Here is a 19,523-nt window from a genome sequence, read left to right as displayed (position 1 = left end):
GTAATATGGGGGATGAGATCCTGAAAGCAGATTTTAAGGAGCTAGGAAGGAGATTAAAAAGCAGGACCTCAAAAGCAGTAATCTCAGGATTACTCCCAGTCCAACGTGCAAGTGAGCATAGGACTAGGAATTCAGCAACTGAACACGTGGCTGGAGAACTGGTGGAGGAGGGAGGGCATCAGATTTCTGAAACATTGGGACCGGTTCTGGGGCAGGTGGGTCCTGTACAAGATGGACGGGTTGCATCTTAGCAGGACTGGGATGAATATCCTCGCAGGGTGATTTGCTCATGCTGCTGGGGAAAGTTTAAACTAAATTGTCAGGGGGATGGGAACCTGAGAGGGAGCTCAGATTGGAGGGAAATAAAACTGGTAACTTGTCAGGGGTGTGGAAACCAGGAGCAAGTATAAGAGAGGAATACCAAGGTGCACAGAATACTGGGGGTGATAGATAGCATTACAGTAAGGAATAGTAAGTTATTAGGTGGGTGAGAGTAAGGGAGAAAGTAATAAAGTCTGAATCAGGATTAATGTGTATGTGTGTGAATGCATGGAGTGTGGCTAATAAGACTGGTAAGGTACAGGTGCAGATTGCCATGTGGAAATATGGCATTGTGACTATAACAGAGACCTGGCTCAAAGAAGGGCAGGACTGGGTGTTAAATATTCCTGGATACAAGGTGTTCAGGAAAGATAGGAAAGGGAAAGGGGGGGGGGAGGGGTGACAGTATTGACTAAGGAGAGCATTGCAGTGCTGGAGAAAAAGGATGTCCCAGAGGGGTCAAGGACAGAATCATTTTGGCTACAGCTAAGGAACAAAAAACGTGCAGTTACATTGCTCGGTGTTGTCTATCGGCCACTAGCTAGTGGGAAGGACATGGAGGAACTAATTTGCAAAGAAATTATAGAGAGGTGCAAAAATTATAGGGTAGTGAAAATAGGGGACTTTACTTATCTTAACATAGACTGGGATAATAGTAGTGTAAAGGGCAATAAGGGGCAGGAGTTCCTAGAGTGTGTTAAGGAAAATTTTCTACAACAGTATGTTGCTTGTCCAATGAGAAAGGAGGCACTGCTTTTTAGGAATGAGGTGGGCCAAGTGGATCAAGTATCAGTAGGAAAGCAGTTAGGGGATAGTGATCATTGTATCATAAGGTCTAGGCTAACTATGGAAAAGGACAAGGAGCAATCCAGGGTAAGAATAATTAACTGGGGGGAGGCCAACTTCAGTGGAGTGAGAATGGAGCTGGGGCAAAAAAAATTGGAGTCAAAAACTGGCAGGAAAACCAGTAAATGAACAATGGTCTACCTTCAGAGAAGAGATAATTCAGACACAGTCAAGGTATGTTCCCTCAAAGGGGAAAAGTAGGGCAAACAAATCCAGAGCTCCCTGGATGACAAAGGAAGTAGAGATTAAGATAAAGAAGAAAAATTGTGCTTATGACAGATGCCAGGTAGAAAATACTATTGAGAACCAGGCTGAATATAGAAGGTGCAGAGGGGAAGTGAAAAAGCAAATAAGAGAGGCAAAGAGAGAGCATGAAAAGAGACTGGCAGCTAGCATTAAAGGAAATCCCAATGTTTTCTATAGGCATATAAATAGTAAAAAGATGGCAAAAGGATGAGTGGGGCTGATTAGAGACCAGAAAGGGGATTTACACATGGAGGCAGAGGGCATAGCTGAGGTATTAAATTAATACTTTGCATCTATCTCTACCAAGGAAGAAGATGCAACCCAGGCAATGTTGAAAGAGAAGGTAATTCAGACACTAGAGGGGTTTAAAATTGATAAAGAGGAAGTATTCGACAGGCTGTCTGTACTTAAAGTGAATAAGGCACCGGGACCAGATGAGATGCATCCAAGGAGACTGAGGGAAGTAAGGATGGAAACCGCAGATGCACTGGCCATAGTTTTTCAGGCTTTCTTAGACTTGGGGGTGGTGCCAGTGGACTGGAGAATTGCAAACATTACACCTTTATTCAAAAAAGGGTGTAAAGATAAGCCCAGCAACTACAGGCCTGTCAGTTTAACTTCGGTCGTGGGGAAACTTCCAGAAAAAATAATTTGGGATAAAATTAATTGTCACACAGGCAAATGCAGGTTAATTAAGGAAAGCCAGCATGGATTTCTTAAGGGAAAATTATGTTTAACTAACTTGCTGGAGTGTTTTGAGGAGGTAACAGAGAGGGTTGATGAGGGCAATGCTATTGATGTGGTGTACATGGACTTTCAAAAGGCATTTCATACAATGCCACGCAACGGACTTATGAGAAGACTTGTGGCTCATAGAATAAAAGGGACGGTAGCAACATGGATATGAAATTGGCTGAGTGACAGGAAACAAAGAGTAGTGGTTAATGGATGTTTTTCGGGCTGCAGGAAGGTTTGTAGTGGAGTTCCCCAGGGATCAGGGACCTTTCTTTTCCTGATATATATTAATGACCTAGACCTTCTTGTACAGGGCACAATTTCAAAGTTTGCAGATGAAATGAAACTTGAAAACACTGTGATCTGTGAGGATGATAGTGTAGAATTTCAAAAGGATATAGACAGTTGGTGGAATGGCAGACAGGTGGCAGATGAAGTTCAATGCAGAGAAATGTGAAGTGATTCATTTTGGTAGGAAGTACATGGAGAGACAATATAAAATAAAGGGTACAATTCTAAAGGGGGTGCAGGTGCAGAAGGACTGGGATGTGTATGTGCATAAGTCAGTGAAGGTGGCAGGACAGGTTGAGAGAGGAATTAATAAAGCATACAGTATCCTGGGATTTATTAATAGGACATAGTGTAAAAGAGCAAGGAAGTTGTATTGAACTTGTATAAGACACTCGGTCGGCCTCAGCTGGAGTATTGTGTCTAATTCTGGGCACCGCACTTGAGGAAAGACGTGAAGGCATTGGAGAAAGTACAGAAAATTTTCACAAGAGTGGTTCCAGGGATGAGGAATTTCAGTTATGACGATAGATTGGAGAAGTTAGGACTGTTTTCCTTGGAGAAGAGAAGACTGAGAGGTGATTTGATAGAGGTATTCAAAATCATGAGGGGTCTGGACAGAGCAGATGGAGAGAAACTGTTCCCACTCGTGAAAGGATCGAGAACAAGAGGGCACAGATTTAAAGTATTTGGTAAGAGAAGCAAAAGTGACATGAGGAAAAACTTTTTCACGCAGCGAATGTGCTGCCTGAGAATGTGGTGGAGGCAGGTTCAATTGAAGCAATCAAAAGGGAATTAGACAGTTATAAGAAAAGGAAGGATGTGCAGGCTTATGTGGAGAAGGCAGGGCAATGGAACTGAGGGAACTTCTCTTTCAGAGAGCCAGTGCGGGCTGAATGGCCTCCTTCTGCACTATAACAATTCTGTAATACTATGAATGTGGCTGGGGAGGTGGGTAAGGTAGTTTGGTGGGGAAGAGAATAAAATGGAAAGTGTGTGTTAGGGCAGAGGGCAGGAGAAATTAAATAACAAAGCTGTCATGGTACAAAGGCAAATAACTTGTTAATGCTAGTGTGAAAAACAAAGCATTAGTCCAGAGAGAGTGTTCATGGCAGAATAATGAGCAGCTCGATCCACATGAAAAAATGGGCACATGGTTAAAAAAAGAAAAGAACAAATAAAAAAGAAAAATATAAAAAAAGGCCAGTAATGCTCTGAAATTGTTGAACTCAAGGTTGAGTCTGCGAGACTGCAGAGTGCCTAATTGAAAGATTAGCTGCTGCTCCTTGAGCTTGTGTTCTTGTTCACTGGAACACTGCAGCAGGCCAACAAAGATATATTCCATTGAGAAAGGAAATCTCTATGAGAAGGATGAACAATCCATGACTAACTAAGGAAATTAAGGATGGTATCAAATTGAAAGAAAAGGCATACAATGATGCGAAGATTATTGGTAGGCTAATGGACTGGGGAGTTTTTAAAAACCAGCAAAGGATGATTAAAAAAAAGGAAGTAATTAGAATATGAGAGTAAACTAGCAAGAAATATAGAAACAGACTGTAAAAGCTTCTACAAATATATAAAAAGGCAGAGAGTAGCTAAAGTAAATGTTTGTCCCTTAGAGGAAGAGACTGGGGAGTTAATAGTGGGAAACAAAGAAAGGAGAGACTTTGAGCAAGTATTTTGTATCTGTCTTCACAGTAGAATATACTTAAAGCATCCCAAGAATAGTAGAAAACCAAGGGACAAAAGGGAGGAGGAACTTGAAACAATCACTACCACTAGAGAAAAAGCACTAGGAAAACTAATGGGATGCAAGGCTGACAAGTCCCCTGGAGCTGATGGCCTGTATTCTAGGGTCTTAAAAGAAGTGGCTACAGAGATAATGATGCATTGGTTGTAATCTTCCAAAATGCTCTAGATTCTGGAAAGATCCTAGCGGATTGGAAAACTGCAAATATAGCATCCCTATTCAAGAAAAGAGGGAGACAGAAAGCAGGAAACTAGGCCAGTTAGCCTAATGCCTGTCATTGAGAAAATGCTGGAATCCATTATTAAGGAAGTAGTAGCAGGAGATTTAGAAAATCATAATACAATCAAGCAGAATCAAAATTATTTTATGAGAGAAATCATGTTTGAAAAATGCATTAGAGTTCTTTGAAAATATAACAAGCAGGGTGGATGTAGTGTATTTGGATTTCCAAAAGGCATTCATTATGGTGCCACATAAAAGGTTATTATACAAGATAAGAGTGCGTGGTGTTGGGGTAATATATTCACATGGATAGAGGATTGGCTAACTAACAGGAAACAAAGAGTCAGGATAAATGGGTCATTTTGAGGTAACTAGTGGAGTGCCACAGGGATCAGTGCTGTGACCTCAACTATTTACAATCTGTATTATTGACTTGGATTCGGTTTTGCTAAACTTTAACTAACCGAGTGTATTGTAGCCAAATTTTCTGACGATACATAGATAGGTGGGAAAGCAAGTTGTGAGGAGGACACAAAGGGCTGGATTTTAAAGCCCCTCCGCCATCGTGAACGGTGGCGGGGGGGGCAATGAAGATCGATGCTGCGAAGGCCAGCCACTGACTGCGACAGCGCCAGGCCTCAAGCCGATCTCGGCGGCAGCGGTGAGGCTTCATGGCAGCTGCCCTGCCATTTAGCGACAGGACCTCCATTTCAATATGTAAACTAACTTACATACCTGATTTAATGAGGGTCCTGTCGCCTCCTTAATCACCGCACCGATCTTAATTCGGGTGGACGACAATGCCGCGCCTTCGAATCCCCATTCAGAGAAACATGGCACGACACCTGTGGGGAGTGGGGTGGAGGATTTGTTTCTCTGTGCGGGAGGGGGGAGCAGCGGTAACAACAATGCGGATTGGTTGGGGGGGGTGATGGGACGGGGTAAAGGGCAAAGTTGCTGAAGTTTGCGGGGTGGGGGAGTGCGGATAGGTCAAATTCTCAATATTCCAATTCTGGGGTGGAAAAGGGCACGAATGTTTGGAAATTCCATTGGCGGAGTGGGAAAAAGCATGTAAATGTCATTTAATTCTGTTTTGCTAAACTTTAACTAACTTGGCCCTTTAAATCTTAAATGTCCATTGAGGGCTGTAAGCATTGGCACCAGACGCGTCATAGCGGGGGGTGGGTGCCGCGGCCATGCAAATGAGCCGCCGGGTTTGAAATCACAGCAGCTCTGTAACATGGTGCCCATGTGGGTGGGCCACATTTTTTACGTCCACTGCCTACTTCGGCAGCTGACTCCTAAAATGCAGCTTAAAGAGTCTTCAAAGGGATATAAATAGGTTAAGTGGGTGGGGAAAAATTTGGCAGATGGAGTATAATGTGGGAAAAATGTTAAATTATCCACTTTCGTAGGAAGAATAGAAAAGCAGAATATTATTTAAATAGAGAGTCTACAGAATGCTGTAGTATAGAGGGATCTGCGTATCCTTGTACATGAATCACAAAAAGTTGGCATGCAGGTACAGCAAGTAATTAGCAAGGCAAATGGAATGTTAACCTTGATTGGAAGGGGGAAGGAGAATAAAAGAGGGAAGTCTTGCTACAACTGTACAGAAAGTTGGCAAGACCACACCTGGGTACTGTGTACAGTTTTGGTCTCCTTGTTTAAAGAGGGATATACTTGCATTGGAAGCAGTTCAGAGAAGGTTCACTAGACTGATTCCTGATTTGAAGGGTTTGTCTTACGAGGAAAGGTTGAGCAGGTTGGGCCCATACTCATTGGAGTTTAGAAGAATGAGAGGTGATCATATAAGACATATAAAATTCTGAGAGGGCTTGACAGGGCAGCTGCTGAGAGGATGTTTCCCTTCGTGGGGAAATCTAAAACTATGGGGCACAGTTTCAAAATAAAGTGTCACCTATTTAAGATGAAGATGAGGAATTTCTTCCTTCAGAGGGTCGTTAATCTTTGGAATTCTCTACCCCAGAGAGCAGTGGAGGCTGAGTTAAACAGATTTTTGATCCACAAGGGAATCAAAGGTTATGGAGGGCAGGCAGGAAGGTGGAGTTGAGGCCACAATAAGATCAGCCATGATCTTATTGAATAGCAGAGCAGGCTCAAGGGACCGAATGGCCTACTCCTGCTCCTATTTCTTATGTTTTTGTGTTCTTAAATTCAATAGTTTTTCATTGCTTTGGTCCAGATTCAATTTAACCTCTACGCTTTGGTTAACTAACTCCTCTCTGCAGAGGAGAAAATGGCAAATTAATGGAAATGACATTAACTTAATTAGATTGTATTAACTTGGAATTGTTTGCTTTAGATTGAATTTACATTCAAATGAGTGTTCATTTGCTTACTCATACCTAAACTGGCACATTTGTATTTAAGGCCCATCAAAGAAATAGCAATTACATTTGGCTTGACCATGTAGAAAAGCTCCACAGCATCCTTTCCATTCAAGGCAGGACTTGATTACCATAATGCAGAAGAAAAGCATCATTCATTGTGCACAGACATAAGATAAAGTACCTTATGAAAGTAAGTGAAATAATGTACTTTAGATTACAGAAGCAGAAGAAATGTACCCTCACTCGAAGAGCCAGTTGATCTATAAAAGATTACACCGAGTGCAGCCTTATCGATCACTGTGACTTCTGTCTCCCAAAGATTGCAATCATATTATTCTGATGTCTTTATTCATTTTGAATGCCACATATCTTTTCAAATACATATGAAACACTGCAAGTTGCTGATTATATGAGGGTTGTAAAATACCTAAATAGAGCTTAGTGGGGGTATAGATACAATGCTTCTTCTATACTTAACATATGGCACAATGCCATGAAAATCTCGAATCATAAAATCAGTTCACATTAGGGGCAGAAACATCTACTGAGCCTGTACGTAGAAATAATAATATATCTTGGATTTAAGGATGATTTTACAACAAACGGTATAACCTGAAAGCATATAGGGCAACTTTTTCCAATTGCTGCAGAAGGGCAACTTTGTCTCTTCAATGCAGCATTAAAGCAGAGTGCTGGCTTGCTGCAGCACAGACCACAATTATATAATAAAAACAAGAAACGCTGGAAATACTCAGCAGGTCTGGCAGCATCTGTGAAGACAGAAGCAGGGTTAACGTTTCAGGTCAGTGACCCTTCATCAGAACAGGCAGATATAAGAAATGTAAAAGATTTAAAGCAAGTAAAGCAGGGGTGGGGCAAGAGATAACAAAGGAGAAGGTATTGATAGGACAAGGTCACAGAATAGCTGACCAGAAGGTCATGGAGCAAAGGCAAACAATATGTTAATGGTGTGTTGAAAGACAAAGCATTAGTACAGATAGGGTGTTAATGGATTGAAAATTGACAGCCATAAGCACAAACATGAAAAAAAAACAGTGGATAGGCACAGTAGAAACAAACTGAACAAAATAAAATAAAATAAATACAAAAAAGAGAAAAGAAATAATAACTAAAAATAAAAGTAAAATGGGGGGCCAGTCATGCTCTGAAATGATTGAACTCAATGTTCAGTCCAGCAGGCTGTAGTGTGCCTAATCAGTAAATGAGATGCCATTCCTCTAGCTTGCGTTGATGTTGACTGGAACACTACAGCAATCCCAGGACAGAGATGTGAGCATGAGAGCAGGAGTGTGTGTTGAAATGGCCAGCAACCGGAAGCTCGGGGTCATGTTTTCGGACTGAGCAATTGTTTAGTTGCCTTCCAATAAGTGGCAATTCTAAGAAGCTTGTATTTACACTGTGTAATGAGTGCAGGGGTCAGATCAGTCAGGGGTGGGGTGAGTTAGATCCCTTATCTCCCCTGTTCTCACCCCAACCTCCACAATAAATTGAGAAAGAATGCCAAATGCCCCAACATCAGTTTCGAGTTAATTTTAGAACAATACAGAAACAAAAAATTCAGTTTGAATATAAAAGAAATGAATGGTCTTGAGGGCAAAAATCCAAATAGATTTCCTTCTTTGAATGACACATGTTCGGACAAATAAAATGAGCTAATTCTATACTAATGGAAAACTCAGTCAATATTGTATCTAGAAGATGTAAAAATGTAAGAAAATACACATTGAGAAAATTGCTGCAACCTATCATTCTTGCACCTTTCACAGACTATGACTTTGAAAGTACTCGGTGTGAAAATGAACTTTGAAATGCTTAGCATGCTTGTACACAATTCCTTTCACTACTATTTTAACACAGCTGCCAACCTATTTAATTTAATGTCTCCATTAATAAAGCAGAAAAACAAATTGAATAGTGTAATGAATTTGGTTCTGCCTTTTGACTTTTGTGACATCATTTACTCATGTAAGTGATCCAAGCATCTAACTTTAATATCTAAAAACAAAATAAATTTGAATAGTTATTTTTACTGCAACTGCTATTTTGGAGAGTACTATTGATTTCAAAGCCAAAAAAAACCTCATGGATTTGCACAGCTACAAGTAAAACACTGCTATAATTGTACTGCAAGAAAGATCACTTCTCATCCTTTGTATTTCTATGTAGGAAATAAAGGTAGTGAAAAGGAGGAGTAGATTACAAGACACTAATCCAATCAAAGGCAATTAGCAAAAGAACCAGAGGGAGATGAGGAGTTTTTTTTTAATGCAGTGAGTTGTTATAATCTGAAATTCACTCCCCTGAATGATGTGGTGGAAGCAGATTCAATAGTGACTTTAAAAGAGGAATTGGATATTGAAAAGAGAAAATATGCAGGGCTATGGGGAAAGAGCAGTGGAGTGGAATTAATTGGATAGTTTTTTCAAAAAGCTAGCACAGTCACTATGGGTTGAGTGGCCTGCTTCTACACTGTATGATTCTATGATTCAAAAGAGTTAGATAATGTCACACACCATATGTGCAAAAGTCAACTGAAACCAGACATGAGGGCTGGATTTTTCCATAGGCTTCGGGACCCTGATGTCGGGACCAAATAGGGGTGTAGAATACGGAAACAGGAGGAAAGAAGAACCACAACTGATGGTCGAGACTAATGTCAGCTATCCAACCATGATTCTCATAACTCTTGGGTCAGAATTCTAAATTAAAGTCGAGACCAAATGGGAGTCCTAGACTTGCATTTTCTGGCAGCAGAACCAGAGATTTTACCAGAGGCAGCCAATTGGCTGCCTCCAGGCCTGACATCTAATTAAGGACAGCGGGCAGTCTCCTGATGCTGTTGGCCCCAACCACTGGGCCGGCAGCTCTGAAGCGTCAGCAGCCCCAGTGAGAGAAGTAGAAACTGCTCAGGCAGGCAGGAGACCTTGAGCCTCAGACAGGTAAATCAAACAAAAACTTTAGGAGTCCAAGGGCTGAAGGCTCCATCGGTGGGAAGGAAAAGCCCCCCAGAGGGATCTTTGTGGCCACTGGGAGCTGGGATTCCTGCCTGTGGTATCCACTGTCGGCCATGAAGCCTCCAGCTCCAATGGTCCCCCCAGGCTCTCACAGGGAGGCTGCCTGCATGAAGCTGGTGGCCTACCACATGGCTGAGGGTCACTCTGCCACTGACAAATGCTTGTGGCTCTACTTAATGGTCCCTAATTGGGGTCTTTAATATGCAAATCGGCTGCCCGTTTCCATGAGCGAACAGTCGATCTGCATCCCAGCCCACCTCCTGCCTGCTGCTGGGAAACTTCCCCCATGGCAGGACATTGTTGGGGGGTCATTCTGCCGCAGCTCTCTGCTATTTTATTGGCCTCCCCCGACCCACTCCATTCCCGCCACCTGGGGGCTGGTAAAATTCAGACTGAGATTACTGCCTTTAATCTTCCATCAACCATTCATTATTTTTGTATTTGATAAATGTTTTCGCTTCACTACCATAACACTTGCTGAAACATCACAGGAATTTGGCGTTCTCCCCATGGAGTCTTCTGCCATCTGTGCAGTTTTAATGGTTATGGGTTAGTCTTGCTCAAACTGACCTTATTCAATCAATGATTGCTTGTTCCTTCTAATGACAATTTGAAGTTGAAAAAGGAGTATTCTCAGCTACAGCCATGGATCTGTGAATCAGGAGTCTTACTGCTGTATATATACACACAGTATTTCTTTTTTTTTATCTTGCAGAGTTGTGATGTTAGTAGAAATTGGACAATTAATTTATTAATTACTTAAAGAGCTGTATTCTTATTCAAACTGTTAAAGGCCCGTTATAAACTTCAATGAAAAGTAATCAATATTGTGTATAGGATATTATCTGTAAGATGGTAAATTGTGTGGTTTTTTTTAGCTTACTGTCTTTTATATACAAAGATCAGTAATAAATAAGCTTGCTAATGATAATGTTATGCTATTTATTTGAAATAAATAGCTTGAATGCTGATAGCATCAATACTTAAATTTAGAAGTAGGATCTATTAATTGGTTTTCTTAATTAGGATTTTCAGTCAATATGCTTTCATGACCTTGCTACAATATAGTCAGCCCTCTGTACAGAGGAAAAACAAATGTCACCATGTGAATGAACAACGTAATTACCATTAAAAAAACAAATATTTCAGTTGATATATAGAATATAAAAGGGTTTATATTCTGGGACTGTTGCTCATGAGCAGAAGTGTGGTGGAGTAGAACTCTAGCCGATGACAAGAACTGTGTCCTAAAGCACAATGATATCATCAATCCCATAATTGGGGCAGGAAGCCCAAACCTGTAATGACATAGTGCTTCATTCTGTAGAGGGAAGTCACAGAGGCATCTAGAAGGATCCGAATGGAGCACAATAATTTTTTCTTATGACACTGAGAGGAAAATACCTTTCAATTAGTTTTGTCTTGGGTAGACTTGAGTCCTTTACAAGGGCCTCAGTGAAATTCACACCAGGCAGAAGACTCGCTGTCCCCCCACCCCCAACCCAAAACTGCAATTTGGGATGGAGCAGAAATATTGTGGGATTCTAATTTTCTGCTCCATCCCAACCCAATATTTTTAGTCCCAAAGCATTTAGTCAGAAAAAGAAATACTTAAAAGTTTTTTTTTAATGTCATCTTGTGTGACTGCAATATTACATTATTGTTATATTTCGTACTTAGCCTGTTATGTTGCCAATTAGTCTACATCACATCATGGATCAATTTGCTTTTCACTAGAACACATTCATTTCTTTGTTTAATTTTGTATCTTTATTCTTACTTTAACTTCCCATTATTAGCTTTCTGCGCTTGATTTGGATAATATTTTCCACCCAGGTGGCCAGTTTTTAACCTGTCCAACCTCTCCGCTTCGCAATTCACCAAACTTCCCTCTCCTCCTATCCACTTGCCTCTCTTTTGAGTACACATCTCTGAGGTCACATCCACTGAACCACTCACCTGGCCTCTCTGTCCTGGCCAATCCAACATTGACCCAACCTGGCATCATTCCATCCATCTGAGCATGAATGGTATCTTCCGCCCTATGATCACTAAAATCGTACATGTAGTAGCATCCAGCATTCAATCTGCCGAGTCCTTAACTTGGCACCTCCTCACCAAATTTTAAGTTACAATTTTCTCAATGCCTGTTCCCACAATTTCCAGTGCTAGTGAGTGTGAGATAGGTTCTTCTTCACTTCATAGTTAAATTCCTGCACACATGGATATGGGGAAGAGCACGAAAGGTAAGTGAAAGGTATATGCTAAGCTGGCTTAATGTTTCTGAGCTGAAGGAAAGTATTAGTTTAGTTTAGTTTAGAGATACAGCACTGAAACAGGCCCTTCGGCCCACCGAGTCTGTGCCGACCATCAACCACCCATTTTTACTAATCCTACATTAATCCCATATTCCTACCACATCCCCACCTGTTCCTATATTTCCCTACCACCTCCCTATACTAGGGGCAATTTATAATGGCCAATTTACCTACCAACCTGCAGGTCTTTTGGCTTGTGGGAGGAAACCGGAGCACCCGGAGAAAACCCACGCAGACACAGGGAGAACTTGCGAACTCCACACAGGCAGTAAAAAAGAAAAATTGTAATTATGAGTCTGAAAATGTTTGTGAACTTTTGTGTCTGTTTGAGTGAGAATTTATGGGCTGAATTTTCCCAGCCTATTGGCAACAGACTGGGAGGTGTGAGGGCTGATAATATGGTGGGAGAAGGCATTGGGAGGGGAGCCTGACATCTTTCTGCCACCATGATATATTGCCATTGGCAAGAAACTCAGCAGCACAGCCACCCTCAAGGCAGCTAATTAAGGCAATTAATTGCCCAATTATGGGCCAACTCCTGCCTCTCCTGGCATTTTACTGGCATTGGGAGGGTCTGCCAACATGTGGGGAGCCAGTTAAACCCTGGCAGTCTCCCAGCGGTTTCCCTGGGTTGGGGGAGCCTTCTTGATGGGAGTTCCATGGCCCACAGAGGGGTCCCCCTGTGGCAGTGGCTGCTCCCACGCCAAAGGTGCTGCCACTGGAATAGCCCCCACCCAACTGATCACTGGGGCCTGTCTGCTTCGGCCTGGCTTCCTTAAAAGAATGTACATGTCTTCAAGGGTGTCTTGGCATTGAGGTGCCCCCTCCTTCATGCTGCAGCATCAGCAGTGGTTACCGCCAGCAGTGAGGCTGCTGAGCTGCCAGACCTCTGATTGGGCTAGCAGCTCTGGGAGGCAGGCCGCCGTCCTCTATTGGACAGTGGTCTCAGCAGTGGCCTCTTAATTGACCACCGCTGGTAAAATGCTACCCCACCCTGCCCACCAGGTTCCACATCCTGCTGGCATGTGGTCAGCTCCTGCTTTCTGTCCCAGCAGTGGATGCTGTTGTCACATGTCATGTGGGCCAGCTGACCACGATCACGCGGCAGCCAACCTAGTAACATAACCGAGGCATGGGGCCTGTCCTATTGCAGGATGGGAGCAGGCTATGAAGCATTGATGGCCTTGTCAGCTGACGAAAACACAGGTGCTAGTGCCATTTTTAAATGCTGCCAGTCCCGCTTGTATGGTTCTCTTTCAATGATGCAGTGAACCTGGAGTGTTGCTGGGTCTCTCTATTGCTGCTTTGACTCCTGGAGCTCCCCACTGCTGCTGTGATCCTTGACGTCCCCCCCCCCCCTCCCCGCTGTAACTCCTGACCCCCCCCCCCCCACACTGCTGTTGTGACACCTGGACACACCCCACTGCTGCTGTGACTGCTGGACTTCTCTCTGCTGCTGCTGCTGCTGCTGGGCCTCCTTGTGCCCCTGCAGCAGAACTGCAGCCTGAATAGACAGCGCAGGAGTGAACTGGGGCCGTGTCCAAGGCCCCACCTTTTAGCGATGCCTCCATGGAGATTCTACTCCAGACTGCAAGGGAAAGACAGGAGGTCCTCTTTCCAAGGGATGGCAAGAAGGGATCCTCCCGCCTGACCAAGCAAACCTGAAAAGGAGATCGCAGAGGAGGTCAGCAGCTGTGGGGTCACCCTCCTGGAACTGGGTACAGTGCCACAAGAGGTCAATGACCCCCTTCGCTCTGCTAAGGTGAGGCCTCCATACCCATCTCCTCTTTGGGGCTTGCATGTAGCTGTGCAGGAGGGAGTGCTACATGAGGAGGGAGTGACCACGAAGGCAGTGGCAAAGGGTGAAGCATCATCTCATCCTGTCAGATGCATAGCTGCATCTCGGCGACAAGCCGCCTTCTTTCAGAGCTCACCCCAATATGTCCCCTGAGAGCGAATATGGGGAGGAGCCATTTGGGAGACCCCATTAGGGAATGAGGGGCTGCCACTAGCATAAGTTCTTTGTGTGAGGTCTAACTGTGTCCCTCTTTCCGCTTGCAGGAGAAGTGGGCCCATAAAACCAGGGAGACATTGAGGACTGGTGGTGGGATCCCTGAAGTGTGTCATCTGACCTGGCAGAGGAGGAGGCTCTGGAGCGAGTGGATGTGCAGGACAGGTGTGCATTTGAGGACGGTGAGACTGGAGTGTCCACACAAGAGGGTGAGGAGTCATTATGTTCATGTGTCCTCCACCACAATTCTGGAGATCCACATCATGCATGGTTGGCATGAGGAGATCTGAACAACCTAACCCACAAATGTTTGTGTTCTCTCATGCAGGTCACGGCACTTCAGAGGCACATTTAGCCACTGGGATAGGAGGCATGCAGTCGACCTCTGAGATTGAGGAGGAACAGTCAGAGGATGCACCATCACACCATTCTCCTGCGCCCTTCACCAGCGCAGATACTTTCACATCGGTGGGTATGCACTCAGGCTTAGATTCAGGGTCACAAGCTAGTGAGAGCACCACACATGCACCTGAGCAGCTGACAGAGACTGTGACAGCCAAGGTTACTGACAGTTGGAGGACTGTGGGTGGCCGGGCCTGTTCTGACAAGGCCAATAACAAGCCTCTGGTGTCGGCAGCACAGAACATGCTGGAGTTGCAGAGAGATAAGGGAACATCTGGCGGAGTTGCCAGAGACCATGCATGGCCATGCGCAGACAATGGTGGAGTCCATCCATGCCATGAGTGTTGCCATGTCTCAGGTGTGAGAGTGTATGGCTTCTTCCATCAAGAAGTTGGTGAGCTCATGGAGAGCTACAGATGCGTGCAGAGAGAGACGGACAAGGCACCTAGAGTCTCCTCTAGGTCCTTGTCTGTCACAGATGAGGAGGGACGTTCAAGTTAACTTTGAAAAGGAGGAGAATCTGCTCTCCAGATTTGGCAGCTTCCCTCAAGGCACTCTGATTGTGGACAGCGGCTCCTCATCCCCTCCGCCAGTGAGCCCAGCTCCAGTAGCTGCGATGACTGAGGAAGCTCCTGCACCTGTGCAGGAACCCCTGAGCCAGCTGGGGTCCTCCAGGCTTCAGGCGGCCAGAGGATGCCGGTCAAAGTCATCCCAGGCCAAGGGACCACCGGATCAGCAGCCTGCCTTGACCTCAGCTGCCAGTGCAGGGTTGCACCCCATTGAAGCACAGTAAAGCGTATAAAGAAGAGCACTTAGATGCACTTGGGGCTTCATGAGTATATTAATTATGACCTTTGCATTGCTTCCTGCAATTATGCTACTAAATGGAGGTCAGAATCATTGCAGTAAATGACTCATGCTTTCATTGTTGAGTCATCAGATGCAAACTTCACCCTTGCTCCCTCAAGGGGCTGCCAGTGTAAACACAGACCACATTTGGTCAACATCTCACATGTGTCAGATTGCCTGACGAAGCTCTGGAGTGCAATAGGAAGGAGGCGACAGGCGGAATACAGTGAGGTGAGTCACGCCTCTCAATGGCCTTAGCCTCCGGTAGAAAGGAAGTAAGATCCACTGCTGCCTGCTCAGTACCCTCCTCCACATCCTCATCGTCGGATGAGGACTAGCGATCAATTAAATCCTCTTCATGCAAGGCCTCCTCCCTCGGCTGTACTAGATTGTGCAGAGCACAGCAATACACTGTCCTTTTTCCTTTTGTTTTCGGCGGACCAGGGGGCTGCTGGGTAAGTAAAAACCTATATATTTGGGCTGTTTAAAATAACTTGCCTTTCATTGCAGCAGCTTATTCGGAAGCAGAGAGTGCTGAGCAAGTGATCAGCTGGGAAGGTCAGTTTCAACTTAAACTTAATTTTCCTTTTGTTTTCGGCGGACCAGGGGGCTGCTGGGTAAGTAAAAACCTATATATTTGGGCTGTTTCTGAACCTGAGACACTACACCTGTAGTGTCTCCCACCCACCCTCCTCCTCTAACCAAAAAAAAGGACTCGGTGGTGTGTAGATAAGGTAAGGCTTTTTCTATTTCTCTTGCTTTTATCGTGAGATTGGTAAAAACTTGTCGTTCCTTTTTAATTTATCTAAGTTAAGCTTAAGATTAAAAATAGCAGGAGATCTCAGACCCGTGTTATGCTCATCTTGCTCAATGTGGGAGCTCAGGGACACAGATGATATCCCTGACTCCTTCACGTGCAGGAAGTGTGTCCAGCTGCAGCTCTTGTTAGACCACATGACGGCGCTGGAGCTGCGGATGGACTCACTTTGGAGCATCCACGATGCTGAGGACGTCGTGGATAGCACGTTTAGTGAATTGGTCACACCGCAGATTAGGATTGCTGAGGGAGAAAGGGAATGGGTGACCAAAAGGCAGAGAACGAGCAGGAAAGCAGTGCAGGTGTCCCCTGCGGTCATCTCCCTCCAAAACAGGTATACCATTTTGGATACTGTTGAGGAGATGGCTCACCAGGGGAAGGCAGCAGTAGCCAGGTTCATGGCACCATGGCTGGCTCTGCTGTTCGGAAGGGCGGGAAAAAGAGTGGAAGGGCGATAGTCATAGGGGATTCGATTGTAAGGGGAGTAGATTGGCAGTTCTGTGGTCGAAAACGAGACTCCCGAATGGTATGTTGCCTCCCAGGTGCACAGGTCAGGGATGTCTCAGATCGGCTGCAGAACATTCTGAAGGGGGAGGGTGAACAGCCAGTTGTCGTTGTGCACATAGGCACCAATGATATAGGTAAAAAATGGGATGAGGTCCTACAAGCAGAATCTAGGGAGTTAGGAGCCAAGTTAAAAAGTAGGACCTCAGAGGTACTAATCTCAGGATTGCTACCAGTGCCACGTGATAGTCAGAGTAGAAATGAAAGAATAGTCAGGATGAATGCGTGGCTTGAGAGATGGTGCAGGAGGGAGGGGTTCAGATTTTTGGGACATTGGGACCGGCTCTGGGGGAGGTGGGACTATTACAAATTGGACGGTCTACACCTGGGCCGGACTGGAACCAATGTTCTTGGGGGTGCTTTTGCTAACGCTGTTGGGGAGGGTTTAAACTAATGTGGCAGGGGGATGGGAACCAAATGAGGAGGTCAGTGGACAGTAAGGAGGTATAACTAAAGCCTGTAAGGAACTAGATAATGAAGTCAGCGTGACTAAGGGAAAGAGTAGGAAGGGAGCAGATGATGTACGCAAAGGGACTGGTGGTCTGAGGTGCATTTGTTTTAATGCAAGAAGTGTAGTAGGTAAGGCAGATGAACTTAGGGCTTGGATTAGTACCTGGGAGTGTGATGTTATTGCTGTTACTGAGACTTGGTTGAGGGAAGGGCATGATTGGCAACTAAATATCCCAGGATATCGATGCTTCAGGTGGGATAGAGAGGGAGGTAAAAGGGGTGGAGGAGTTGCATTACTGGTCAAAGAGGATATCACAGCTGTGCTGAAGGAGGGCACTATGGAGGACTCGAGCAGTGAGGCAATATGGGCAGAACTCAGAAATAGGAAGGGTGCGGTAACAATGTTGGGGCTGTACTACAGGCCTCCCAACAGCAAGTGTGAGATAGAGGTACAAATATGTAAACAGATTATGGAAAGATGTAGGAGCAACAGGGTGGTGGTGATAGGAGATTTTAATTTTACCAACATTGACTGGGATTCATTGATTTGGGTGTTAGAGGTCTAGATGGAGCAGAATTTGTAAGGAGCATCCAGGAGGGTTTTCTAGAGCAGTATGTAAATAGTCCAACTTGGGAAGGGGCCATACTGGACCTGGTGTTGGGGAAAGAGCCCGGCCAGGTGGTTGAAGTTTCAGTAGGGGACTACTTTGGGAATAGTGATCACAATTCCGTAAGTTTTAGAATACTCATGGACAAAGACGAGAGTGGTCTTAAAGGAAGAGTGCTAAATTGGGGGAAGGCTAACTATACCAAAATTCAGCAGGAGCTGGGGAATGTAGATTGGGAGCAGCTGTTTGAAGGTAAATCCACATTTGATATGTGGGAGGCTTTTAAAGAGAGGTTGATTAGCGTGCAGGAGAGACATGTTCCTGTAAAAATGAGGGATAGAAATGGCAAGATTAGGGAACCATGGATGACAGGTGAAATTGTGAGACTAGCTAAGAGGAAAAAGGAAGCATACATAAGGTCTAGGAGGCTGAAGAAAGACGAAGCTTTGAAAGAATATCGGGAATGTCGGACCAATCTGAAACGAGGAATTAAGAGGGCTAAAAGGGGTCATGAAATATCTTCAGCAAACAGGGTTAAGGAAAATCCCAAAGTCTTTTATTCATATATAAGGAGCAAGAGGGTAACCAGAGAAAGGATTGGCCCACTCAAGGACAAAGGAAGAAAGTTATCCGTGGAGTCAGAGAAAATGGGTGAGATTTTACATGAGTACTTTGCATCGGTATTCACTGAGGAAAGGGACATGACGGATGTTGAGGTTAGGGACAGATGTTTGATTACTCTAGGTCAAGTCGGCATAAGGAGGGAGGATGTGTTGGGTATTCTAAAAGGCATTAAGGTGGACAAGTCCCCAGGTCCGGATGGGATCTATCCCAGGTTACTGAGGGAAGTGAGAGAGGAAATAGCTGGGGCCTTAACAGATATCTTTGCAGCATCCTTAAACACAGGTGAGGTCCCGGAGGACTGGAGAATTGCTAATGTTATTCCCTTGTTTAAGAAGGGTAGCAGGGAAAATCCTGGTAATTATAGACCGGTGAGCCTGACGTCAGTGGTAGGGAAGCTGCTGGAGAAGATACTGAGGGATAGGATCTATTCCCATTTGGAAGAAAATGAGCTTATCAGTGATAGGCAACATGGTTTTGTGCAGGGAAGGTCATGTCTTACCAACTTAATAGAATTCTTTGAGGAAGTGACAAAGTTGATTGATGAGGGAAGGGCTGTAGATGTCATATACATGGACTTCAGTAAGGCGTTTGATAAGGTTCCCCATGGTAGGCTGATGGAGAAAGTGAAGTCGCATGGGATCCAGGGTGTACTGGCTAGATGGATAAAGAACTGGCTGGGCAACAGGAGACAGAGAGTAGCAGTAGAAGGGAGTTTCTCAAAATGGAGACGTGTGACCAGTGGTGTTCCACAGGGATCCGTGCTGGGACCACTGTTGTTTGTGATATACATAAATGATTTGGAGGAAAGTATAGGTGGTCTGATTAGCAAGTTTGCAGACGACACTAAGATTGGTGGAGTAGCAGATAGTGAAGGGGACTGTCAGAGAATACAGCAGAATATAGATAGATTGGAGAGTTGGGCAGAGAAATGGCAGATGGAGTTCAATCAGGGCAAATGCGAGGTGATGCATTTTGGAAGATCCAATTCAAGAGTGAACTATACAGTAAATGGAAAAGTCCTGGAGAAAATTGATGTACAGAGAGATTTGGGTGTTCAGGTCCATTGTTCCCTGAAGGTGG

The sequence above is a fragment of the Heterodontus francisci genome, chromosome 2 (genome assembly GCF_036365525.1).
Source record: "Heterodontus francisci isolate sHetFra1 chromosome 2, sHetFra1.hap1, whole genome shotgun sequence".
NCBI lineage: Eukaryota > Metazoa > Chordata > Chondrichthyes > Heterodontiformes > Heterodontidae > Heterodontus > Heterodontus francisci.
This window is presented reverse-complemented; position numbering follows the sequence as displayed.